Source organism: Schistocerca nitens, chromosome 3, assembly GCF_023898315.1.
Source record: "Schistocerca nitens isolate TAMUIC-IGC-003100 chromosome 3, iqSchNite1.1, whole genome shotgun sequence".
Lineage (NCBI taxonomy): Eukaryota > Metazoa > Arthropoda > Insecta > Orthoptera > Acrididae > Schistocerca > Schistocerca nitens.
The window spans coordinates 764,059,100-764,084,338 of record NC_064616.1 but is presented as its reverse complement, the minus strand read 5'-3'; the positions used below and the strand labels follow the sequence as shown (position 1 = coordinate 764,084,338).

Genomic DNA, 25,239 nt, shown 5'->3' with positions numbered 1-25,239 from the left:
CCATGCTCCCCACAAAAAATTTTACAAATTTTTTTGGGCACTGGCCAATACATATTTGTTAAAATTTTTCATAATCGTAATTACAATAACAAAGAAATCAAATGCACACACTTATTGATACAATGTTGGTCAAAAGCTAAAATTTTCTCACAGTCCATAAAGACAGTCCTGATCATTCATCACATTGCAGAGTTTTTCCCAAAGTCTGAGCAGTAAAAGAAAATGCACACGGAAGTAGTGGATTTCCATGCAATCTTGAAGAAGTAGTGTTGTCCTTCCAACGGAAAGACAGTGCTGACTCTTGACATGCTGACAGGTAATGGGCCACAACAGAGCAAACCCACAGCGGAGTCAATCGAAGTTTTGAAGAATATCGTTTGGTAGGTCATCACAGAGCAGACCCACTGCAGTCCTGGTAGAGATTACGGTATTGGTGGGCCACCAGAGGTGCAGACCCACTGCAGTCCTTGTAGAAATAATGGTACTGGTGGGTCATCAAAGATGCAGACCCACTGTAGTCCTTGTAGAGATAATGGTACTGGTGGGTCATCAAAGATGCAGACCCACTGTAGTCCTTGTAGAGATGGCCAGCAGCCATCTGTTGTGACTATGCAGGTGCACAATCACCATAGAAGAGTCTTGCGGATAATAGAGCAAGTCCATAACCACCACTTGTGCACTCACAAAGTTTTTGAATTGTCCTGAGAACCAGCAATGCTGTTAACCAGTCCCTTGCCGAATTATTAACACACGTGCAAACACTAACAGTCCCTACTTCTCACATATTGTCCATATACTATGACCAATAGAAACGTGTGCAGTGAAATGTAACTTACAAGTTACTTAATTTGATGAACTGCTGTCAATTACAATTTTATAACATAAGAATACAATAACAAGGTACAAAATACATCATTCAAGAACATAACAATACAGATAACATTTGTAGTACAGGCTTTACAACAGAATAGAAATAAACATATACATCAATGTTACAGGAATTATGAGATAAGTAGATACATAAAAGTTCAGAATAACTTTCGAAACATCAACTTCACACATGAGCATTAAAACAAAACAGAATAAATAATGTCTAAACATCTTTACAAAGAAAATAACATATTATTAATGCAAATTATATTTGAGGATAACAGTATTCCTCATCATAGTGAATAGTATTAGAAAAAAAATTCTATGAAACGACACAGAGACAGGAAGAAAACAAATACGCAAGGGTACACAAACATATAGTGGGAAAACACAAGGAAAGGACAGGGTTTCTTTTACTGCAGTATTTGGCAAACAAAACTTTCTTTACTTCTCGGAGATCTCCCTTCGTTCCTCATTATTTCCAAAAAGTCCTATCAATACCTGCTTTCTCTACTCTGTTCATATTTCTTTCAAAATAATTACGGATCATTGTACAATACTCATTTTGGCCCAAAACGTTTTCATATACCTTCAATGCATTTCTTTCCATTCATCACAACTTGTTACTTATATAGTCTACCCCCTCTTAAGCTAACTTAAATCTACTGAGCTCAGATGCTAAACTAAGGGACGAGGCAATGCAGCAGCACATAAAACAACTAACGCAAACAGCAATGACAAAAAAGTGCAGAGTTGCAAAGGAAGCAGCATTTTAGAAATTAGCGAAGCAATTGCAATATTATGACTAATATAAGGCAATGTGCAGCAAACAAGAAAAATAAATCTGGCTTAGCAGAGTAACACAAATTAAAATTCAGTAGCACTATGCCTGGCAAACAGCATAACTTATACCTAAACATGACAAAGTTCAAGCAGAAAAAGTATTACACTAAAAATGGCCATGTCTAATACCAATGTCACATCTTAACACTAGAGTGATGCATCACAATTTATTCTACAAAAGAAATTAACAAGTACTTGAAAAGAAAACTATGATTGCAGTTCCTGTGAAGGTAAATGTCTTTTTGTGCTCCCTCATTTTTTTTTAAAAAATTATTATTTACTCGATCTGTAGACAGAAAATATTTATATTAGTACATCCATAAAATTTTATTTTAACCAATGCTGCAGTGCAGCTAGAAACTAGATATCAAATGAAATAAGCAATTACGCAAACCAAAGCATAAAAATATCATTCAATAGTCATGTGACATTTCATAAGTTAGTAGACATTCTCTCAACTCTCGTAGAAAGACGCTTCTCATAATCAGGTGTGCAGATGTAAAAATATTTCTCGTCATTTCATTAGGCATTTCTGTAAATATCATAAATTAAGAGCTCCACAGTGTCAACATATGTTTTCAAGTTCGACCGTGTCGTTTTTGCAATGCTCTCTACAAAGGAACGTCAATAGCGAGGATAATGGCCTCCCTTTTTTTTTTTCTACCTGTGCCGCTGAAAAGGGCTCGCAATAATGGCTTTTTCTCCAGGCGTCTGACACACGTGGCCGCTCACAACGAATTACTTCACGGTCACTTACCTTTATTAACGAAATATTTACGACAGCAGTTTTCGCTACAGTGGCAGTCTCATATAAAAATATTTCACAGGTCAAGAATTAGCGTTGCAAATCTGTAGAAACAAAATCCTATAAATATAACTGTCCAAAAAAAATATTCGTCAGCATTGTGATACAGTCACACATTTACACACATTTCATAACTCTTAAAGTACGATTCTTGGTTTCCAACATACTTCTTATTCCTCATATACGGTAGCATTATCTTATTGATCATAAACATATCTCAACAGCATAGTACACATCATCGTCGTAATAATATCATAACATCTCAGTCAATTCTCAAAATCGTCGTAGCTTCCTCCAATAATTTCAAAACCTAAAAAAAATTCTCTGCTCATTTCAATAGTGTCATCTACCCCAAATGTACTTTAAAAATCGTGATCCCAAACCAAATACATCATTCAAAGCTCTCATAGTATCACAATGGTTCCAAAAAATATGAACAGTTTACAAAGTACGGACAAAATACAATTTCGTAAGTGTGAAATTATCCAACTGTGTAATTACGTAAACATCTGTCACTGATGTAGTAAAAAAAATGTTAATCTCTCAGTTACATGATCAGATAGCTGTGTAATTTGTGTGTTAGAGAAATATGGTACCGATGTGTAAAGTTGTATAAGCAAATACCATATTAGCTAGGGTTCCTTGTGGTTGCCACACACATGGTACACAAAGTAAGCGTGTACCCCCCCGAGGATTAATCTAATTATACCCTCAGGTGTTACAGATTACAGCAATGGAATGAAATGTATCACGGAAAACCTTCGTATCATTGTACTCCAAATATCTTTAAAAATAAATGTTTTAAGTACAAAATTAATCTCTCAAATGCGTGTCCTGTAGCGCTAAATGTGCGTCTTGCTGTAAGATAATTCTGTGGAAGTGTCGTAGTTATCGTCCTCTGAAAGCTAAGTTCTGCAGAAGTCAATGTACTTACCTCACGATACACAAAATGAAATACTTTGTGAATAGATATCTTAGTTATTACGCTTATTGCCGTGATGAAGAAAGTACTGTGCTGTAACGTATTGTTGTGCTAAGGAAAAGGCTGTCTCATTGTAGCTATACCAAAAAAGCTGCTACTAAAACACGTTTTACTTTCCAGAATAATGCTGAAAAACTGTGCAGATATAAAACAGAAACACTGCAAAAGCAACATTGTAAAGTGTCACTCATTAGTAGCGTCGTGATAAAATCGTGTAGCTGTCACATAAACTAATCACTATGTCATCTGGTATCTCACTGAAAGTACTTTAAATCCAGAATGTATTTTCAAGTACACCAAAATGTTGCATTAGAATCTCATTAGCAGTACCGGTAAATGTTCTAAGTATGTGAGCCTTATAGTCGTTACATAATCGTGCAACAAACAAGCAAGAATGCACACACACAATAACACTGTGTCGTCTGTTCCCAATAACAATGCATTCGTAATTTCTGTTTAAATAAGTTCTCTAATAAGTTCTTTTGGTTCTTGACTGGATATTTAACTTCAAACATTGTTGCATGTTAACAGTTTCTTAAATCTTACAAAGCATACTAGTAATGTAAAGTGAAAAGTTATATGGCAAAGACAAAGTTAAAAGGCAGATTATTTTTCAATAAACGGTTTTACATGTGAAATGTGGTGTAAACCTTTACTCTTCCTAGTACGCAGAGTTTCAACTTCAACACAATTATCATGTGGTATACGTCGGATTCTGTAAGGAGCATTGTAAACTACACTCCTGGAAATGGAAAAAAGAACACATTGACACCGGTGCGTCAGACCCACCATACTTGCTCCGGACACTGCGAGAGGGCTGTACAAGCAATGATCACACGCACGGCACAGCGGACACACCAGGAACCGCGGTGTTGGCCGTCGAATGGCGCTAGCTGCGCAGCATTTGTGCACCGCCGCCGTCAGTGTCAGCCAGTTTGCCGTGGCATACGGAGCTCCATCGCAGTCTTTAACACTGGTAGCATGCCGCGACAGCGTGGACGTGAACCGTATGTGCAGTTGACGGACTTTGAGCGAGGGCGTATAGTGGGCATGCGGGAGGCCGGGTGGACGTACCGCCGAATTGCTCAACACGTGGGGCGTGAGGTCTCCACAGTACATCGATGTTGTCGCCAGTGGTCGGCGGAAGTTGCACGTGCCCGTCGACCTGGGACCGGACCGCAGCGACGCACGGATGCACGCCAAGACCGTAGGATCCTACGCAGTGCCGTAGGGAACCGCACCGCCACTTCCCAGCAAATTAGGGACACTGTTGCTCCTGGGGTATCGACGAGGACCATTCGCAACCGTCTCCATGAAGCTGTGCTACGGTCCCGCACACCGTTAGGCCGTCTTCCGCTCACGCCCCAACATCGTGCAGCCCGCCTCCAGTGGTGTCGCGACAGGCGTGAATGGAGGGACGAATGGAGACGTGTCGTCTTCAGCGATGAGAGTCGCTTCTGCCTCGGTGCCAATGATGGTCGTATGCGTGTTTGGTGCCGTGCAGGTGAGCGCCACAATCAGGACTGCATACGACCGAGGCACACAGGGCCAACACCCGGCATCATGGTGTGGGGAGCGATCTCCTACACTGGCCGTACACCACTGGTGATCGTCGAGGGGACACTGAATAGTGCACGGTACATCCAAACCGTCATCGAACCCATCGTTCTACCATTCCTAGACCGGCAAGGGAACTTGCTGTTCCAACAGGACAATGCACGTCCGCATGTATCCCGTGCCACCCAACGTGCTCTAGAAGGTGTAAGTCAACTACCCTGGCCAGCAAGATCTCCGGATCTGTCCCCCATTGAGCATGTTTGGGACTGGATGAAGCGTCGTCTCACGCGGTCTGCACGTCCAGCACGAACGCTGGTCCAACTGAGGCGCCAGGTGGAAATGGCATGGCAAGCCGTTCCACAGGACTACATCCAGCATCTCTACGATCGTCTCCATGGGAGAATAGCAGCCTGCATTGCTGCGAAAGGTGGATATACACTGTACTAGTGCCGACATTGTGCATGCTCTGTTGCCTGTGTCGATGTGCCTGTGGTTCTGTCAGTGTGATCATGTGATGTATCTGACCCCAGGAATGTGTCAATAAAGTTTCCCCTTCCTGGGACAATGAATTCACGGTGTTCTTATTTCAATTTCCAGGAGTGTAGAAAGAATTTGTGACTCAAGTGTTTCTTCTTATGTGACAATGAATGAGCTTTAATGAGAACTTTCTGACCAATATATAATTTCTTTACATTTGCTTTACCGTGTAGTTTTCTCCTTTTGTCTGCTGCAGATTTATATTTTTAATAGCCAAATCAATTATGTCTTTGTGTCGAAGTTTACGTGTATTCGGGAAAGGTACAAGCTCTCTGATTCTGTTCGGTGGTTTTTCATTCTTCAGTACAAGAGTAGGTGGTAAAGCAGTGGAGTCATGAGGCATTTCATTCAGCACGTTTTGAAATAAGTGTAAATATCTGTCCCAATGCTGATGCTTTCTGTGACAATAAAGTCTGCAAAGCTTATTGATTTCTTTCATAATCCGTTCGGAGGGGTTACAATGTGGTGAGTACAATGAAATAAAAACAGGTTTGATTTTATGGTTGCGAAGCATGCGTGACCAAACAGCAGATCTGAATTGCGGTCCGTTATCTGAAATGACTTTACTAACGTGTCCAACTTCACGTAAGAAATTTTTAACAAAGGCGTTGGATACAGACCGTCCAGTGGCTTTACGTAACGGTGTGAAAGAAACAAATTTTGAAGTAAGTTCAACAGCGACTAGAACGTACGAAAATCCATTAGATGTTCTGACAAGCGGTCCCAAGAGATCAACAGCAGCAAATTCTTTTAATTTAGAAGGAATGATAGGAAACAGCGGAGCACGATGTGAGACAGTAGATGGTTTCGCCTTTTGACAAAGTTTACAAATAGACAAGACTCTTCGAATTCTCTTTTCCATATTGTTAAAATAACAAGTCGTTCGAAGAATATGATAACATTTTCGTGGACCAAAATGTGCGTAGCTGAAATGAATGTACCAAATGAGCTTATTAACAAAATCGTCTGGAATGCAAAGTACCCATAGCTTGTCATCAACAGTGCAGCGTTTGAACAGTATGTTGTTTCTAACCAGATAATAATGCCGAATCTGTATGTGTGTCTTTTCGTGCCATTTGCTTTTGATGTCTTTCCAAATCGGATCTTTATCTTGTTCATGAGCAATGTCCTTTAAAGATGTGGTGATGAAGTTTTCAAAGGCGACTTTCTGAATGTAAAGAATACTGAAGTTTTTCTCGAGGTTGCCTTCTGTGTTACTTTTCTCAAGCCCAGCCGGTGCGCGTGACAATGCGTCCGCAACAATGTTCTCCTTGCCGGGAATGTAGACTATTGTGAAGCGGAATTCTTGCAGAAACAATGCCCAACGTTTTAACCTGTCATTATTTAATTTTGAAGACATAAGAAATTGTAATGCACGATGATCACTGTATACTTTTACGTGCTTACCAGAAAGAAAGAAACGGAATTTGTTAAATGCCCAAACGATAGCTAAAGCTTCTAATTCAGTAACGGAATAATTTTTTTCCGATTTGGTTAGCACTCGGCTAGCAAAAGCAATGGTTTTCTGAACAGTAGTGTCATTTTCTGTGGCTTCTTGAAATAAATGGGCACCAAGACCGACTTTAGAAGAATCCGTGATAAGGCAGAAATCTTGTGAGAGATCTGGATGAGCTAGTATTGGCGCGTTAAGTAGCGATTCTTTCAATGAATTGAATTCCAACTGTGCTTGTTCGTCCCAGTTCCAAATAGTATTTTTTCCAGTGAGAGAACAAAGTTTTGGTGTAACAAGAATTTGCATATTCAGAAAACGACGGTAAAAATTTACGAGACCTAGAAAACTGCGGACTTGTCTTTTTGTGGATGGAACTGGAATGGCTCTGATTGCTTCTAACTTTTCAGGATCCGGCTGAATGCCTTCAGAAGAAATAATATGTCCCAAAAACCTCACCTTTGACCTACCGAATTCAGACTTTTCCAAGTTAACTGTAATTCCAGATTCTGCAAAAATACGTAACAAACTGTTGAGGATGCGATTATGTTGTTCCCATGAAGCTTCTGCTATTAGAATATCGTCCACATATAAGGTGATGTGACGTTTTAAGAACTCAGGTAATATGGAATTTAGCCCGCGAATGAATGCTGCTGGAGAAATGTTCAAACCAAAAGGAAGTTTCCGAAACTGATAACAAACGCCGAAGCAAAGGAAAGCTGTGTATTTTCTACATTCTGGATGAAGTTCGATCTGATAAAAGCTGGCTATGTAAGTAGGCTGTTTAGGTTTTTTTATTGGTAACGCCACCTCTGTATGAAAATCACTGGCTGTTCTGTGTGCAGTCTGTGGCTGCTTTGCATTGTTGTAATACTCGCCATTGTAGTGTTAGGCAGCTGGCTGTGAACAGCGCGTAGCGTTGCGCAGTTGGAGGTGAGCCGCCAGCAGTGGTGGATGTGGGGAGAGAGATGGCGGAGTTTTGAAATTTGTCATGAACTGCTATATTTATATATGATGATATCAAGGTAAATACATTGTTTGTCCTCTATTAATATCTTTCATTTGCTAACTATCTCTATCAGTAGTTAGTGCCTTCCATAGTTTGAATCTTTTATTTAGCTGGCAGTAGTGGCGTTTGCTGTATTGCAGTAGTGGGAGTAACGAAGATTTTTGTGAGGTAAGTGATTTAGTGATTTGTGAAAGGTATAGTTTAATGTTAGTCAGGGCCATTCTTTTGTAGGGAATTCTGAAAGTCAGATTGCGTTGCGCTAACAAAATATTGTGTGTCAGTTTAAGCACAGTCGTGTATAATTTTTCAAAAAGGGGATGTTTCACCACTTTGTGGCAAATTGGCAGCTCCATGGTGTTCCACCAAATCTTCTGTCCTTTTAATAATTTGCACATATCAGACACACTGATTGTAATCTTACAAGTTTTACAGTCAATATCTCTTTGAAGGTACACTACTGCTATACCTTTACGCCGACTGGCTGCAGATTTTTGTATCTGCCACACAGCCGATCATATGAAGTAAGCCTGCATTGCACCCCCTACAGGGATTGGTGGGTACACGGGGCCCTGATATTGGTGAGGTACGAGCAGCGACGGACAGTTGAATGGGTCTCGGTAGCGTACTGCACTGAGAGCAAGATTGTGGCTTGCGAAAAGGAGATATATTTGAAGGGAGCTAGTCGATGCTGTTGGAAGTTTGGGCTTCAAGCCGTCTGTCTACAATGAAATTTTTTGCGAGAGAACACAAGAGTGAAGAGCATGGCTTGCGGCGATTGTATAAGTGATGTGGGGCATGTTGTGTGTTAAGCAGTAGTGAATTATAAGATACTGTATTGCGACTGAACTCTGGTTTTCATGTAAAAAATTGTTGTTTTAACTGAATTTACTTGATAAGTTGTTAATGTATCACATGAGTTGTGTATATCGCAAGTTTCTTCCTGTTATGGTTAAGGTTATGATAGTCTGATATTCACACGAGTTCTGCTGCAGACTCCATCGAAGGTTAATTTGGCTTGTTTTTGGTTAAGACATACATCAAATGGGCAACACCTTGAGGGGAGGAGGGAAGGCGGGCGGGGGCGAGGTTGGAATCAGTTAAAATGAGTTATTTTGAGCCAGTATCTGAGATGTAGACTCAAATACAAATCCAGTACTGTTCTAAAAGATTTTATAAGTTTTAGGCTCTGATATACTTTTATCTTAGTAAAGTATTTATTTTTTGTAAAAAACTAGTTCTTTGGTAAATGACCTGAGTTGTCATTGGATCAAAATAGTCTGTTTGTGGGAATATTCAATTCAAAAGAAATTTTGGTTTTAGAAAGAGCTTTTTTATGCATAATAAATATGAACATAAAATATGGCATTGTGATGTTCATAAATAAATAAGTAATATAAGCGCAATCTGTGTATGAATTGAGCCAGCCAACGACGTTACCTCTTTTGGTGCTCTGTGTTCTCTTTTGAGGTCAAGTGATTTAATGTAAAGTTAACATCTTAAAAGTAAGCATACTTTTAGTATAACCAGAGCACCTCTTTTTATATTATCGATATTTCTCTGTACTCAGTGTCAAATGTGCGGGCCTCAACCTCAAGAATACCTTCCTTGAGCACTGTCTGTGTTGCTCCATGTTACTCGCAAAGACAATTATATCATCTAGACATATCATACACTGATGTGGTTTTAAACCTCTCAAGACTCTATCCAACCATCTCTGAAACGTCGGAGGTGTGTTTTTTTAATCCAAAAGGCACCAGCAGAGTGAAGAGAACGCTGTCTTTCGCTGGTCTTGCAGAACTGCCTCTAACGGATGGTAACCACTTTTCAGGTCCATCGTCAAAAAATATTTGCACTGGCCAGATACTCTACAGTTTCCCTATTATTTGGCAGAGGGTAGGCGTCTGTTACAGTCTTGGCATTCGGATATCGATAATCGCAACAAAACCTCTATTTTCGTGATCCATTCGTTGATCGTTTGGCACAACAACAATTCCTGCGCCCCATGGGCTATTACTTTCCTCAAGAATCCCATCCTTCAGCTGCTGATTAATGAACTCCTCGACAATCAGCTGTAAGTACCTCCGTATTCTATATGGTTTGCAGTTCACTCGTGATTCAGTCCCCTTCGTTATCCGGTGCTGCATAATATGCATCACTGGCGATGGTTCCCTTGGAAAAAACAAACCTTTAACTGGAGCAGTAACTCCTCCATCCGCTTCTTATCATTCCCTTCAAATGTTTCACTTTTGCTCGTGATGTGTTTTCAATGGCATCTGGCGACGGCCCGCGGCTAACACCTGGAGCGTCGTACTATTCCTCATCCAGGATATCCACGCTAGGGATTAGCAACACCTAATTAACCTCAAATCCTCAGGGCTAAAACTATCCATGTTTACATATGCCACTTTCTCTCCATTCACCTCTTGCATACATGCAATACTTCTTTTCACAAAACAACCTGCTGGATCCAGAATTTCATTTGCTTCTAACAGTTCCACCACACACAGCATCACTATAGGTAGTTTAGAATCAACATTAATCCAAAGCTATTTCCCAGTACCATTGAGTACACAGTCGTGGGAACTGAACCTTAGTGCAATTGTTCATTGTTTAATTGTTTCGTCACACATGATAAACTCACCTCACGGCAGTCCTACACTGGCCACTGCTTTGCTTAACTGAAACACCATTCCATCAAGTTCCATTGTGCGTTGCCTGAGATCGATTTTGGTACAATGCTGATGCAAGAAATTGAAAAATCTAATCCCAGAATCATTTCATAGCCCTCATTTACGTTTGGTAGAGTTTCTATACACTGACTGCACCGAATCATACCCAAACATACTGTAAATCTACGCCCACTGAGTCCGAAAGCATGATATTACTATCCCCCACTTGAGGTAACCTATACCATAGTGGGTTCCATTGTGTGCGATTCACCAGACCCCTGCTGGCAACCGACAAATGCACCCATGTGTCCAATAACAACCTGAAATTCTTCTCTCCTACTACTCCTTCCTCTGCACAGTCCACCTCTGCATGCGCCACCTTAACATCTAATTTTGCTGGGAATGGCCGTTGGTGCACTTTGGGTTCACTCTGGAATTTAACACCTGTTTGTTCCCTCGCCCACTACCCCTGAAAGTACTGCTACCGTTATGTTCACCTCTGCCTATACTTCCACTGTTTCATGGCTGGTGACATTACCTATGCACATGTCCCATCTTCTCACCTTATATCAGCTGAAAATATTCCCAATCTGTCTCACAATCTGGTCGACACATGAATCTCCTCACATTCTACTGCCAGCCTAACAGGTGTATGCAAATCAACTGGATTCCTGCTCTTACTCTCCTTTACATTTCTGAAGGCTACCCACTTACAAATACGTAAACTGCCCTTTTCTCAGCCTCCTGCAAGGTTACTGAGACCTGTCCCAACTCATACATTCAACCATTGATCTTTCTTACCTTACCTGCAAATTCTTCCATTGACTTTCCATGCCTCTTCATTTCCATATGTAACTGCTCTCGGCGATATATGGCACTGTTTTGCCTTCTACACCTTTCATCAAACTCTTTTTAAAATCTTCAAATGTCCTGCTCCATTAATAGTTTTTTTTATATCCAAAATAAGCCTTCGCTTCTCCTTTTATCCTTAGATTTACCATTTATGAATCGTCCACGTCAGTCCAATCTTCCATCTCTGTCAGATTCTTAAGATCGCCAATAAATGGTTGCACATCTTGTCAGTTTACGAGAGAAAGGAGCAACTAGACCCATGGGTAATAAATCTACACCTCGCTGTAGCGACTGCACTTCTAATATACCACTCAGTTCTGTATTAACTGCTGTTAACTATGCTAACCTTTCCGACAGTATACATACTGCCTCTGACTATGACACTCCTTGTGTTCCTGACTCTGCCATATCGTTGTCTTCATCTTTGCTCATTTCGAAACATAATAAATTATAAATATAGCAGAACAAAACATACCAACTTAATAACTATGTCTCAACACTTTGACTCCCAGCACTGTCTACCCATGTGCTCATAATGCTTGTATGTTAAATATACTACTGCTACCGACCCTATAAATTGTGCTGAATGACCCAGCAAATTACATGAGACATCCATGCATTCCTTATTCTTAACAAAACTAACTTTCGACATTGCACAGTAGTCATGCTTTCTCTCCATGGTAAAGGTGCTCTCCACAATAAACAGTCAAATCTGTTGACTCACCACAAGGGAGACTGTAGAACCGAACGTCGCACTCAAATGATGACGCCAGTAACTCTGGTTCACTTGTTAATGAAATAAACATTCGCCATCACCAGATATTGCTTGCTGCGTCTATACTAGTAGGATAGGTCGCTGCAGAGTGATGTGCGCTCGTTCTTTGAGGAGAACTGATGTCAGTCTGAGGCAGCAAGAACCAAGCCACCCAGAAAGGACGATAACTGTTTACTAACTTTGTCTTAGCCTCATCATTATGTGTAGCACAACTTTACAACATCATGCTGCACATATAAGTTTTTGACTTTTCACTTATTGTCTTTATGTGAATTTACCGATAGATATTGAAATAAAATGTAGTGAATGCCATATGTGCTATATTTTTGCACACAATAAACCATTTGATATCGAAAAATTACGTTCTTCCAAATGCAGAATGGATGGTCGATCGGTTCCTTATCACTTCTAGAAGTTTTTGCATGTGTCATTGGGACTTCCTTGCCTGTGTTAAGAGCGCCGACTGCTGGCACCACTTGTGGGACTGTCGGTAGCTGGGTATAGTTGGATGGACACAAGGCGGCGCCAGATGTACAGTCTGCAAATACTCAATCCTTTATTATTGCATCTTGCTGCAGCCCAGTACAGGATGGCGGCGACTTGGCTCAAGAAATCCGTTGCCTGGGGATGCTGTTGACACCCAGGATTTCTGACGGAGTGCAGCGTTTGCTGGCCGTGGCCTTCGTGAGGAAACCTCCTCTACCAGTGGCGTTTCTTCGTGCTCAGTGGCCTGTGAAAGGCACCTCGTGAAGCGTCTCCATGATTCTCGCCCTGCCTCCCTGCAGTGTAAGAAGGCTGCTGACCAGTGACGCAGTAGGCAGTGACTCATTGCCCCTGCGCTGGTTTTCACTGCCGCTACCCTGGGCTGGCATTGACCCACTGCAACAGCAGCTCCGATGTCGAACACCTTCAGGGCGGTTTGCCCTGGCGTAGATGAGAACTGAAAGTCCTCAATCAGTATCGCATACAGTGGCCAAACGACACTGTCCCTGTGGTGGTAGAGCTGTGGTCCTGACAGAAGTGATTTTAGTGCAAATGGCTAGGGTATATACACTCTTCCGAGCTGTGCGTGTTAGGACTGTGATACGCATTTTGGTTCGTACATTACTTCAGCGGTTGCTGGTGTGGAGAAGCTTGTGACACCTTGCTCCTTGAGTACTGCAGCGACAACTATTTCCACATAGTACCAGGCTGGCCAATCTCAACATTGCGATAGCTGTGCCACATTTCGTAAAGCACAACACCCACGCTTGCCTTTGGCTGGTGCTACAGCAGTCCTCGTTCTATCTTCACACATTTATGACACATATAGTCGGTATGCTACACATGATATGAAAAACTCAGTGAATCGTAGCACATCTTTAGATTAACCGCAGATATATTTGATATGTTATTGTAGGAGTAATGCAGTCGGATTCTTGGGGTAGATATAATTTGTATTGAAAGTTGCACATAAATCTGAGTTTCTTTGGCTTCTTTGTGGACGCTTACATACCTACACTATGTGGTCTAAAGGACGCGGACACATGGCTACAAATGAATTACAAGTTCGTGGCGCCCTCCATCGCTAATGCTGGAATTCAATATGGTGTTGGCCCACCCTTAGCCTTGATGACAGCTTCCACTCTCGCAGGCATTCGTTCAATCAGGTCCTGGAAGGTTTCTTGGGGAATGGCAGCCCATTCTTCACGGAGCGCTGCACTGAGGAAAGGTATGGATGTCGGTTGGTGATGTCTGGCACGAGGCCGGGGTTCAAAAAAATGGCTCTGAGCACTATGGAACTTATCGTCTGAGGTCATCAGTCCCCTAGAACTTAGAACTACTAACTAACCTAAGAACATCACACACATCCATACCCGAGGCAGGATTCGAACATGTGACCGTAGCGGTCGCGCGGTTCCAGACTGAAGCTCCTAGAACCGCTCGGCCACAACGGCCGGCGCCGGGGTTCCAAAGCATCTCAAAAGTGTTCTATAGGACTGAGGTCAGGACTCTGTACAGACCAGTCCATTACAGGGATGTTATTGTCGTGTAACCACTCCGCCACAGGCCGGGCATTATGAACAGGTGCTCGATCGCGTTGAAGGATGCAATCGCCATCCCCGAATTGCTCTTCAACAGTGGGAAGCAAGAAGGTGCTTAAAATATCAATGTAATCCTGTGCTGTGATAGTGCCACTCAAAACAAGAAGGGGTGCAACTCTCCTCCATGAAGAACACGACCACACCATAACACCTCTGCCTTCGAATTTCACTGTTGGCACCACACACGCTGGCAGATAACGTACACAAGGCTTTCGCCATACCCACACCCCGCCATCGGATCGCCGCATTGTGTACTATGATTCGTCACTCCACACAACGTTTTTCCACTGTTCAGTCGTCCAATGTTTACGCTCCTTACACGAAGCGAGGCGTCGTTTGGCATTTACCGGCCTGATGTGTGGCTATGAGCAGCTGCTCGACCATGAAATCTAGGTTTTCTCACCTCTCCCCTAACTGTCATAGTAGTTGCAATGGATCCTGATGCAGTGTGGAATTCCTGTGTGATGGTCCGGATAGATGTCTGCCTATTACACATTACGACCCTCTTCAACTTTCGGCGGTCTCTGTCAGTCAACATATGATGTCGGCCTGTACGCTTTTGTGCTGTACGTGCCCCTTCACGTTTCCACTTCATATCACATCGGAAACAGTGATCCTATGGATGTTTAGCAGTGTGTAAATCTCGCGTACAGGCGTATGACGCAAGTGATACCCAATCACCTGACCACGTTCGAAGTCCGTCAGTTCTGTGGAGCGCCCCATTCTGCCCTCTCTAATGAGTACTGAGTACTGAGGTCGCTGATATGGAGTACCTGTTAGTAGGTGGCAGCACAATGCACCTAACATGAAGAACGGGTGTCCGGATGCTTTTGATCACATAGTGTACAGTTTTTCTTGATACTGGAGCTTTATGATTACTAAATCTTATATTTATGTGGACATTCTTAAATCGGCCGAGGTTATTGGTGAAAACGTAATATTCTACTGCACCCATGTAACTTTCATGCGTTCTACAGAAATAGTCGTACGCTACTCAAGACATTACTACTATAGCTTTGAGAATCCTATTATCCTTCAATCGACTTGAAACATTATTTTCCCCAGGTTGACTGAACTCATTTTCAGCAATACACAATAGATGTATGACTGTTCAAGCCCCTGTAATATTTCATCAGCGTTTTTTTCTGTAATCACTATCATACCTCATTGTACAGCCACAGGGAACTTATTAACATAACCACTATCGAATTTTTCTCTTTTATTGGTCATCCAAGTACAAGATTTTTTTTCCTGAAATGTTCAAATAATTCTTGATAAGTATTACACTCTGTGTTTACACACTTTATCCATTTCAGAATATCAATTTTTATGCGGTTCTACGCATTTATAGACTAGCATTAATTTTAACTAATAGCTGTAACTAAGCTTTCGTTTGACAGGTCTTCATGCCACATCATAACATATTACATCGGATCGACTGATTACATATCCAGTTCTCGAATCGACTGATTACACATCCAGTCTTTTTCTATTATCCCACTGAGCTGGTAGGAAATCCTCAAGTTCATTAATGAAAGTGTTGGTGTATATTAACCATTGTTGAAAATATCTGCAGACAAATATTGTTTCATATTTCACTGAAAGCAGGATAATTTCTCTTCTTTACACATACCATTCTTTTAACCATTGTTTTATTTCTCTTTTTGCTGATTGACATAATTATCCACAGTTTCACTGCTTGCTGAAATCCTTTTGCTGAGGACATGTTGTATATTATTTCCTTATAATTATCGTATCCATTTATACATGAAAAATTGACTTGTCAGAACTAGTGTTACAATTGAGGGTGAATTTAAACTGTTTTATATTACAAATTTGGGTTGTGGTGGAACCCAACTCTTGTTACATGTTTTGGACTCTTGACTTTTCTCAGCATATACTCAGATGGTAGGTTTTTGCATTTCCAGACAACTGGAAATTTTTCGCACACTATTCCACCGACCGACCCTGCCCAATCATTTTGTTCAGGAGGTGTGGCTTGTGGTATTATGTGTGTTTGTTGCCTCAGCATCATCCAGACTTGCCGTACCTGAAGTAGTGTACTAAGTCAGTCATCAATATATTGTGCCAAAAAATTGAATAATTAACTTGGCTTAAACACAAATACGTGACGTCAGTCACACTAAGAAAACATCAGAATTTCGAGAAGTATTGCATAGTATTTGATCAAATTTCGTACTTATTTATTCAAATTTAACATTAGTCCTTGCAGTATCCTTATTTATTTGCTTGAATTTAGTGTCATTTCCTTTAATGCTGTTTTTTATTTCTCCCAATTTAGCATACTTTGATCAGTTACAGTAGGAAACCAAAATCCTAACAAAGTTTTATGATTCTGTTCACACAGTCAAACAAAAAATGTTTCCGTTCTCAATGGTAATTGACTTTGCTCTTCTCTGGTTTAGTATCATTATACATGTCATACAGTAGAACAACCATAGACAATATTTTTGTTCATTCGTCATTACTAGAAGGACATTCTGTTAGCAAAAAGGTGAATGGCCTTTCAGATCATGATGCACAAATTTTAAGTCTAAAAGATTTTTTTGCTGCAACACATGTTAAATATAGTTACCAACTTTTTAGGAAAGCTGATCCAGTTGCTGTAGAGACTTTTGTAAACCTTATCAAGGAACAAGAGTGGCAAGATGTTTATAGTGCTGGTACAGTAGACGATAAATATAATGCTTTCCTCAAGACTTCTCGTACTCTTTGAAAGTTGCTTTCCGTTAGAACGTTCAAAACAGGGTACTAGCACAACAGGCAGCCTGGGTGGCTGACTAAAGGGATAAGAATATCTTGTAGAACAAAGTGGCAATTATATCAAAACGTTAGAAACAGTCACAATCTAAATGCAGCAGCCCATTATAAACAGTATTGTAAGGTGCTTAAACTAGTTATTAGGAAGGCAAAAAGTATGTGGTATGCAGATAGAATAGCTAAGTCTCAGGATAAAATTAAAACCATATGGTCAGTCGTAAAGGAAGTGGCTGGTCTGCAGAGACAGGTCGAGGATATAGAATCAGTGCGTAGTGATAAGTCGCATATATGTACAGTATTTAATAATCACTTTCTGAATATAGCAGGTGAACTAAATAGAAACCTAGTCCTAACGGGGAATCATATAGCGCTCGTAGAAAAAAGTGTTCCGAGACTGTTACCTGAAATGCTCCTCCATGATACTGACAAGAGGGAGATTGAGTTAATAATTAAATCACTAAAGACCAAGTACTCTCATGGATATGACGGGGTATCTAGCAGAATACTGACGTATTGTTCCATGTATGTTAGCCCAGTACTTAGCCACATCTGTAACTGTTCCTTTAGGAGTGGCCGGTTTCCTGACCGATTTAAGTACTCGGTAGTGAAGCCACTTTATAAAAAGGGAGACAGAGATAATGTTGACAATTATAGACCTATTTCTGTGCCATCGGTGTTTGCTAAAGTTATCGAGAGGGTTGTATATACAAGGTTACTGCAGCATTTAAATTCACATAATTTGATGTCAAATGTACAGTTTGGTTTTAGAAACGGCTTAACAACTGAAAATGCTATAGTCTCTTTTCTCTGTGAGGTTTTGGACGGATTAAATAAAAGGTTGCGAACGTTAGGTGTTTTCTTTGATTTAACGAAGGCTTTTGACTGTGTCGACCACAAAATATTACTGCAGAAATTGGAACATTATGGAGTAAGGGGAGTAGCTTACAATTGGTTCGCCTCTTACTTTAAGAACAAAAAGCAGAAGGTAATTCTCCGCAATATTGAGAGTGGTAATGATGTTCAGTCCCAATGGGGCACTGTTAAATGGGGCGTTCCCCAAGGGTCGGTGCTGGGGCCACTGCTGTTTCTTATTTATATAAATGATATGCCTTCTAGTATTACAGGTGATTCAAAAATATTTCTGTTTGCCGATGACACCAGCTTGATAGTGAAGGATCTTGTGTGTAATATTGAAACATTATCAAATAATGTAGTTCATGAAATAAGTTCGTGGCTTGGGGAAAATAATTTGATGCTAAATCACAGTAAGACTCAGTTTTTACAGTTTCTAACTCACAATTCAACAAGAACTGATATTTTAATCAAACAGAATGGGCATGTTATAAGCGAGACGGAACAGTTCAAGTTCCTAGGCGTACGGATAGATAGTAAGCTGTTGTGGAAAGCCCATGTTCAGGATCTTGTTCAGAAACTAAATGCCGCTTTATTTACCATTAGAACAGTATCTGAAATAAGTGACATTTCAACACGAAAAGTAGTCTACTTCGCATATTTTCATACGCTTATGTGATATGGTATTATTTTTTGGGGTAATTCTTCTGATTCAAAAAGGTTATTTTTGGCTCAAAAACGGGCTGTTCGAGCTATGTGTGGTGTAAGTTCGAAAACCTCTTGTCGACCCCTATTCAATAGTCTGGGAATTTTGACATTGCTCTCACAGTATATATTTTCTTTGATGTCGTTTGTTGTTAGCAATATTTGCTTATTCCCAAGAGTTAGCAGCTTTCACTCAATTAATACTAGGCAGAAATCAAATCTGCATGTGGAATGCACTTCCTTGACTCTTGTGCAGAAAGGAGTGCAGTATTCTGTTGCATCCATTTTCAATAAGCTACCACAAGAACTCAAAAATCTTAGCAGTAGCCCAAACACTTTTAAGTCTAAACTGAAGAGTTTCCTCATGGCTCACTCCTTCTATTCTGTCAAGGAGCTCCTGGAAGAGCTAAAAAATTAAGCAAATTCCAGTGTTACATTCTTGATTTTCTTTATTTAAACTAACGACTTGTCGCCTGAATATGTTTCTTATATTTCATTTTATCTGTTTCTACAATCGTGTTATAATTTCATGTATTGACTCGTTCCATGACCATGGAGACTTCTCCTTAATGTGGTCCCATGGAACAATAAATAAAAGAAAAAAAAATCCCTAACATGGATATTTCCGCTAAAGTAAAGCTAGTCATTGTATACACTTCTATTTCTGCAGTCTGCTCTTCCTATCAAACAGATAAATTACCATTCATGTTTTCCCTCTATTTTCTTTCTCGCTCTTATGAACAGATTCCAGATCGTTGTCTGTGTTGACACTTACACTGCGAATGAAAAACCTATTGTGCAGCGCTGTATCTACTTGACTTTGGCGTGGTCATGTTCTCTGTTTCCAGTTTCCAGTTAAGAACTTAGTTCTCAAAAGAAAGGAGCACACACTTTATTCAAGATTCACAGTAATTCAGTGCACTTAACTATAACTATGGAATTTTCTAACACTAACTTTTTCATACCTTAGACACAAAATCATACGTGACACGCACAACTCAATTTCAGCACGAGACTTCATTCAAAAGTAAGTCCCGTGCTTTTGCAGGACTTGCCTTGTATGATACCTCATACAAAATTTTGTCTGTGGTAACTGATAACACACGAAGGAGTAGCATACGTCTATAGCCCATGGGCGCCGTTTGTACTGCAAAATTTCATTGCACAACTGATCAATCAATTCCTGATTTCCAACAGTGCTTGGTTATCTACGTTCTTCTGTTTAAGATATCCGTTTCTTGCAGAATGGCCGTCAATAAGAATGTCCCTAGACTTTTATTATCTAGGCTTACTGCACAGTGCTTTGGTGGAATAGCGTGTAATTGGAATAGTAACTCGGGTGCCAATGCATTTATTGAACCCACAGCAACGAGTCGTGGAATACTCATTCGTGGAAAATAATACACAAATATAAAAACAAGTTTTAGCAAGATTGCCAACGAGTTTGATAAATCACGAAAGACAATCACTTAAAATGCTTGAAGCTATATGATCTGCGGTTCTGTGACCGTGTAGGCTGCGGATTCCTTGACTTGCGCCGGCCGGAGTGGCCGAGTGGTTCTAGGCGCTACAGTCTGGAACCGCGCGACCGCTGCGGTCGCAGGTTCGAATCCTGCCTCGGTCATGGATGTGTGTGATGTCCTTAGGTTAGTTAGGTTTAAGTAGTTCTAAGTTCTAGGGGACTGATGACCTCAGAAGTTAAGTCCCATAGTGCTCAGAGCCATTTGAACCTTGACTTCGGGTGGTGGGTTTCCGGGTTCCGCTTAATAGGTCAGGAGTCCACTACACACAGAAGGCGCCTATACTGGTAGCGGGGGCTGCGTGAAAGGGACTGGGCGGCTTTTTAGGTTAGGGGGTCTCAGGGAACAACAGAAGGGGCGTCCGTCTAAAAGTGGACAGGTAAAACACAGTAAGGTAGTTGTAGAAACGATTGGTATTGTAGTTGTAAATTGTCGTAGCTGTGTTGGGAAAGAAACAGAGCTCCAAGCCCTAATAGAAAGCACTGAAGCTCAAATAGTTGTAGGTACAGAGCGCTGGCTAAAGCCCGAAATAAGTTCAGCCGAAATTTTTTCAAACGATCTAACAGTGTTCAGAAAAGATAAATTGAATACAGTTTGTGGTGGAGTATTTATTGCTGTCAGAGGTAGTTTGCCTTGTAGCGAAATTGAAATAGGTAGCTCGTGTGAAATAGTACGGGTAGAGGTTATACCTGACAATCGGACTAAACTACTAATTGGATCGTTTTACCGACCCCCAGACTCAGAAGATACAGTTGCTGAACAGTTCAAAGAAAACCTGAGTCTCATTTCAAATAGGTACCCTGCTCATACAATTATAGTCGGTGGCGACTTCAATCTACCCTCGATATGGTGGAAAAATTATACGTTTAAAGCCGGCGGCAGACATAAAACGTCATCCGAAATTGTACTGAATGCTTTCTCAGAATATTATTTTGAACAATTAGCTCATGACCCTGCTCGAAGCGTAAATGGTTGCGAAAGCATACTTTACCTCTTAGCAACAAATAATCCTGGACAAATAGGGAGTATCATGACGAATACAGGGATTAGCGACCACAAGGCAGTTGCTGCTAGGCTGAATACTGCAACACCCACAACCATAAAAAAACCCAAAGTACACGTATTTATAAAAGCTGATGAAAATGCTCTTAACGCCTTTTTAAGAGCCAGTCTCCACTCCTTCCGATCTGATCACGTAAGCGTAGAAAAGTTGTGGAAAGTTTTCAGAGAGATAGTATCGACAGCAATTGAGAGAAATATTCCACATAAATTAATAAGTGATGGTACTGATCCCTCATGGTACACAAAACGGGTCAGGTCGTTGTTGCACAAGCAACGAAAAAAGCACGCCAAATTTAAAAGAACGCTAAATCCCCAGGGTTGGCAAAGTTTTACAGAAGTTCGAAATATAGCACGTACTTAAATGCGAGATGCTTTTAATAATTTCCACAACAGAATTCTGTCTCGAAATCTGGCAGAAAACCCGAAGAGATTGTGGTCATACATAAAGCACACCAGTGGCAAGACGCAGTCAATACCTTCACAGCGCAATAACAACGGTGAAGTCACTGATGATAGTACCACTAAAGCAAAGTTATTAAACACGGTTTTCCGAAACTCCTTCACCAAAGAAGACGAAGCAAATATTCCCGAATTCCAATCAAGAACAACTGCCAGGATGAGAAACATAGAAGTAGATATCCTCGTTGTAACAAAGCAGCTTAAATCACTTAATAAAGGCAAGGCCTCCGGTCCAGATTGTATACCAGTCAGGTTCCTCTCAGAGTATGCTGATAAAATAGCTCCATATTTAGCAATTATATACAACCATTCGCTCATAGAAAGATCCGTACCTGAACACTGGAAAATTGTTCAGGTCACACCAATACCCAAAAAGGGAAGTGGGAGTAATTCGCTGAATTACAGGCCTATATCACTAACGTCGATTTGCAATAGGGTTTTGGAACATATACTGTATTCGAACATTATGAAGTACCTCGAAGAAAACGATTTATTGACACACAGTCAGCACGGATTCAGAAAATATAGTTTTTGTGAAACATAACTAGCTCTTTATACTCATGAAGTAATAAGTGCTATCGATGTCAAATTGATTCCATATTTTTAGATTTCCAGAAGGCTTTCGACTCCGTTCCTCACAAGCGTCTTCTAACCAAACTGCGTGCATACGGAGTATCGCCTCAGTTGTATGACTGGGTTCGTGATTTCCCGTCAGAGAGGTCACAGTTCGTAGTAATAGTCGGAAAGTCATCGAGTAAAACAGAAGTGATATCCGACGTTCCCCAGGGAAATGTTATAGGCCCTCTGTTGTTTCTGATCTATATTGACGACATGGGAGACAATCTGGGTACCCGTCTTAGATTGTTTGCAGATGATACTGTCATTTACCGTTTTTTAAAGTCATCAGATGATCAAAACGACTTGCAAAATGATTTGGATAAGATATATGTATGGTGTGAAAAGCGGCAATTGACCCTGAATAAAGAAAAGTGTGAAGTTATTCACATGAGTACTAAAAGAAATCAGCATAACTGCGATTACGCGATAAGTCACACAAATCTGAAGGCTGTAAATTCAACTAAATAATTAGGGATTACAATTACAAATAACCTAAATTGGAACGACCACATAGATAATATTGTGGGTAGAGCAAACCAAAGACTGCGATTCATTGGCAGAACACTTCGAAGGTGCAACAGGTCTACTAAAGAGACTGCTTACACCACTCTTGTCCGCCCTATTCTGGAGTTTTGCTGTGCGGTGTGTGATCTGCATGAGGTGGGACTAGCGGATGACATTGAAAAAGTAGAAAGAAGGGCAGCTCGTTTTGTATTATCGCGAAATAGGGGAGATAGTGTCAAAGGTGGGACTAACGGATGACCTTGAAAAAGTAGAAAGAAGGGCAGCTCGTTTTGTATTATCGCGAAATAGGGGAGATAGTGTCACAAACATGATACGTGAATTGGAGTGGCAATCATTAAAACAAAGGCGTTTTTCGTTGCTATGGGATCTTCTCACGAAATTTCATTCACCCGTTTTCTCCTCCGATTGCGAAAACATTCTGTTGCCACCCACCTACCCACCTAAATAGGGAGAAATGATATTCACGATAAAATAAGAGAAATCAGGGCTCGCACAGAAAAATTTAAGTGCTCGTTTTTCCAGCATGCCATTCGGGAGTGGTAGAGAGACAGCTTGAAGGTAGTTCACTGAACCCTCTGCCAGGCACTCAATAGTGAATAGCAGAGTATTCACGTAGATGTAGATGCTTGATCCACATTTACAGTTGCCCACATTTACAGTTGCTCATTCATTTCCTTTATTTACGAGCAAGAACTCAAAAGAGTGTTGCAGACAGCTTTATATATCAGCTACCAGTCATCGAATGTCTGTGGACTTGATTCATAAAAGCCCAAGAGGTCGCCTAATCGTGGAATTTCGGTTGTTGCAGATGTTGATCAGGATTATTTCCGTAGAAATAAATTAATAAATTGACATGTGCGAAGAGGACCCTAATAGCAGTCCTAGTGTCAGCGAACACACACACACACACACACACACACACACACACACACACACACAGAGAGAGAGAGAGAGAGAGAGAGAGAGAGAGAGAGAGAGAGAGACTGTGTGTGTGTGTGTGTGTGTGTGTGTGTGTGTTGGGGGGGGGAGTGTATTATGAGGTTAATAATGATACGTAAATGAACGATTTGACGTAAGTGTCGCGCGTAATTATATACCTATACTTGAGAATTACTTAATCTTTAAGCCTGTTTTTCCTTTGCACTGAGATGACATGTAAATATGTAAAAATTTTCTATGAATTAATAAACGACCGAACATAACGGTACTCAACACAGACATCGCAAATTAAATCGTTTAATATGCATATTAACAATAATGGAAATACACTACAACTTATAGTATTTTTCCAAGTACAGGTAACTGATTTACACTCCCCGTGTCCGTGATTGCTCGGCCCCGTCCGCCGGAGGTTCGATTCCTCCCTCGGGTACGGGTGCGTGTGTTGTTGTTAGCATAAGTTAGTTTAAGTAGTGTGTAAGTCTAGGGACCGATCACCTCAGCAGTTTGGTCCCTTCGGAATTCACACACATTTGAGCACTTGAACATTCTGTTATGTATCCCTTACTAACTATGCAGCACGTCATCAAGTAGACTCCACACCACAAGGCACGCAGATCACTGTTTCAGCTTGATTAACTATTAGCTGCCTTGCATCTAAAAGCCACCTAAATTCAGATGCAATTTCAGTAAAGCAATCATAAAATGATGCTGGAAAAGCGTAAGCGCTACAAACTGACGATAGTGTTGCGAACACAGTTCTCACATTAAACTCATCAGCTGGATAGGTCCATCTTTAGCCATATACAGTTCCCAACTTATAGATTAAAACTGTGTGGCGGACCGAGACTCGATCTCGGGATCTTTGCCTTTCGCGGGAAAGTGCTCTGCCAACTGAGCTATCCAAGCACAACTCACGCCCACTCCTCACAGCTCTTCTGCAAACGAAGGTTCACAGAAGAGCTTCTGTGAAGTTTGGAAGGTAGGAGACGAGGTACTGGCAGAAGTGGAGCCGTGAGGGCGGGGCCCCAGTCGTGCTTGGGTAGCTCAGTTGGTAGAGCAGTTGCCCGCGGAAGGCAAAGGTCCCGAGTTCGAGTCTCGGTCCGGCACAAAGTTTTAATCTGCCAGGAAGTTTCAGTTCCCAACTATTTAACTTGATTGACTGATTCGACACAGACCGCCAGTAAAGCTGGTTTACAGAAAAGGAAAGCCTCTAGTGACTAGGCTCTTGAAGTAGGACGTCCAGTGCCTTCTCATGATGAACAGTTTCAAGTAACTTCTTAACTTTTGATATAAGGAATCTTCACCATACAAACATCAACTTGTTTTAGCGCCTTCATTAAAT

At 41.0% G+C, this 25,239-nt stretch overlaps 1 non-coding gene across 1 annotated transcript; it reads left to right on the top strand.

The window, feature by feature from the left end:
- The first annotated feature begins 24,929 nt into the window (after positions 1–24,929).
- On the top strand, positions 24,930–25,004 carry Trnap-cgg (transfer RNA proline (anticodon CGG)). Its single transcript has one exon. It is a non-coding gene; the product is annotated as a tRNA-Pro (tRNA).
- The last annotated feature ends 235 nt before the right edge of the window (positions 25,005–25,239 follow it).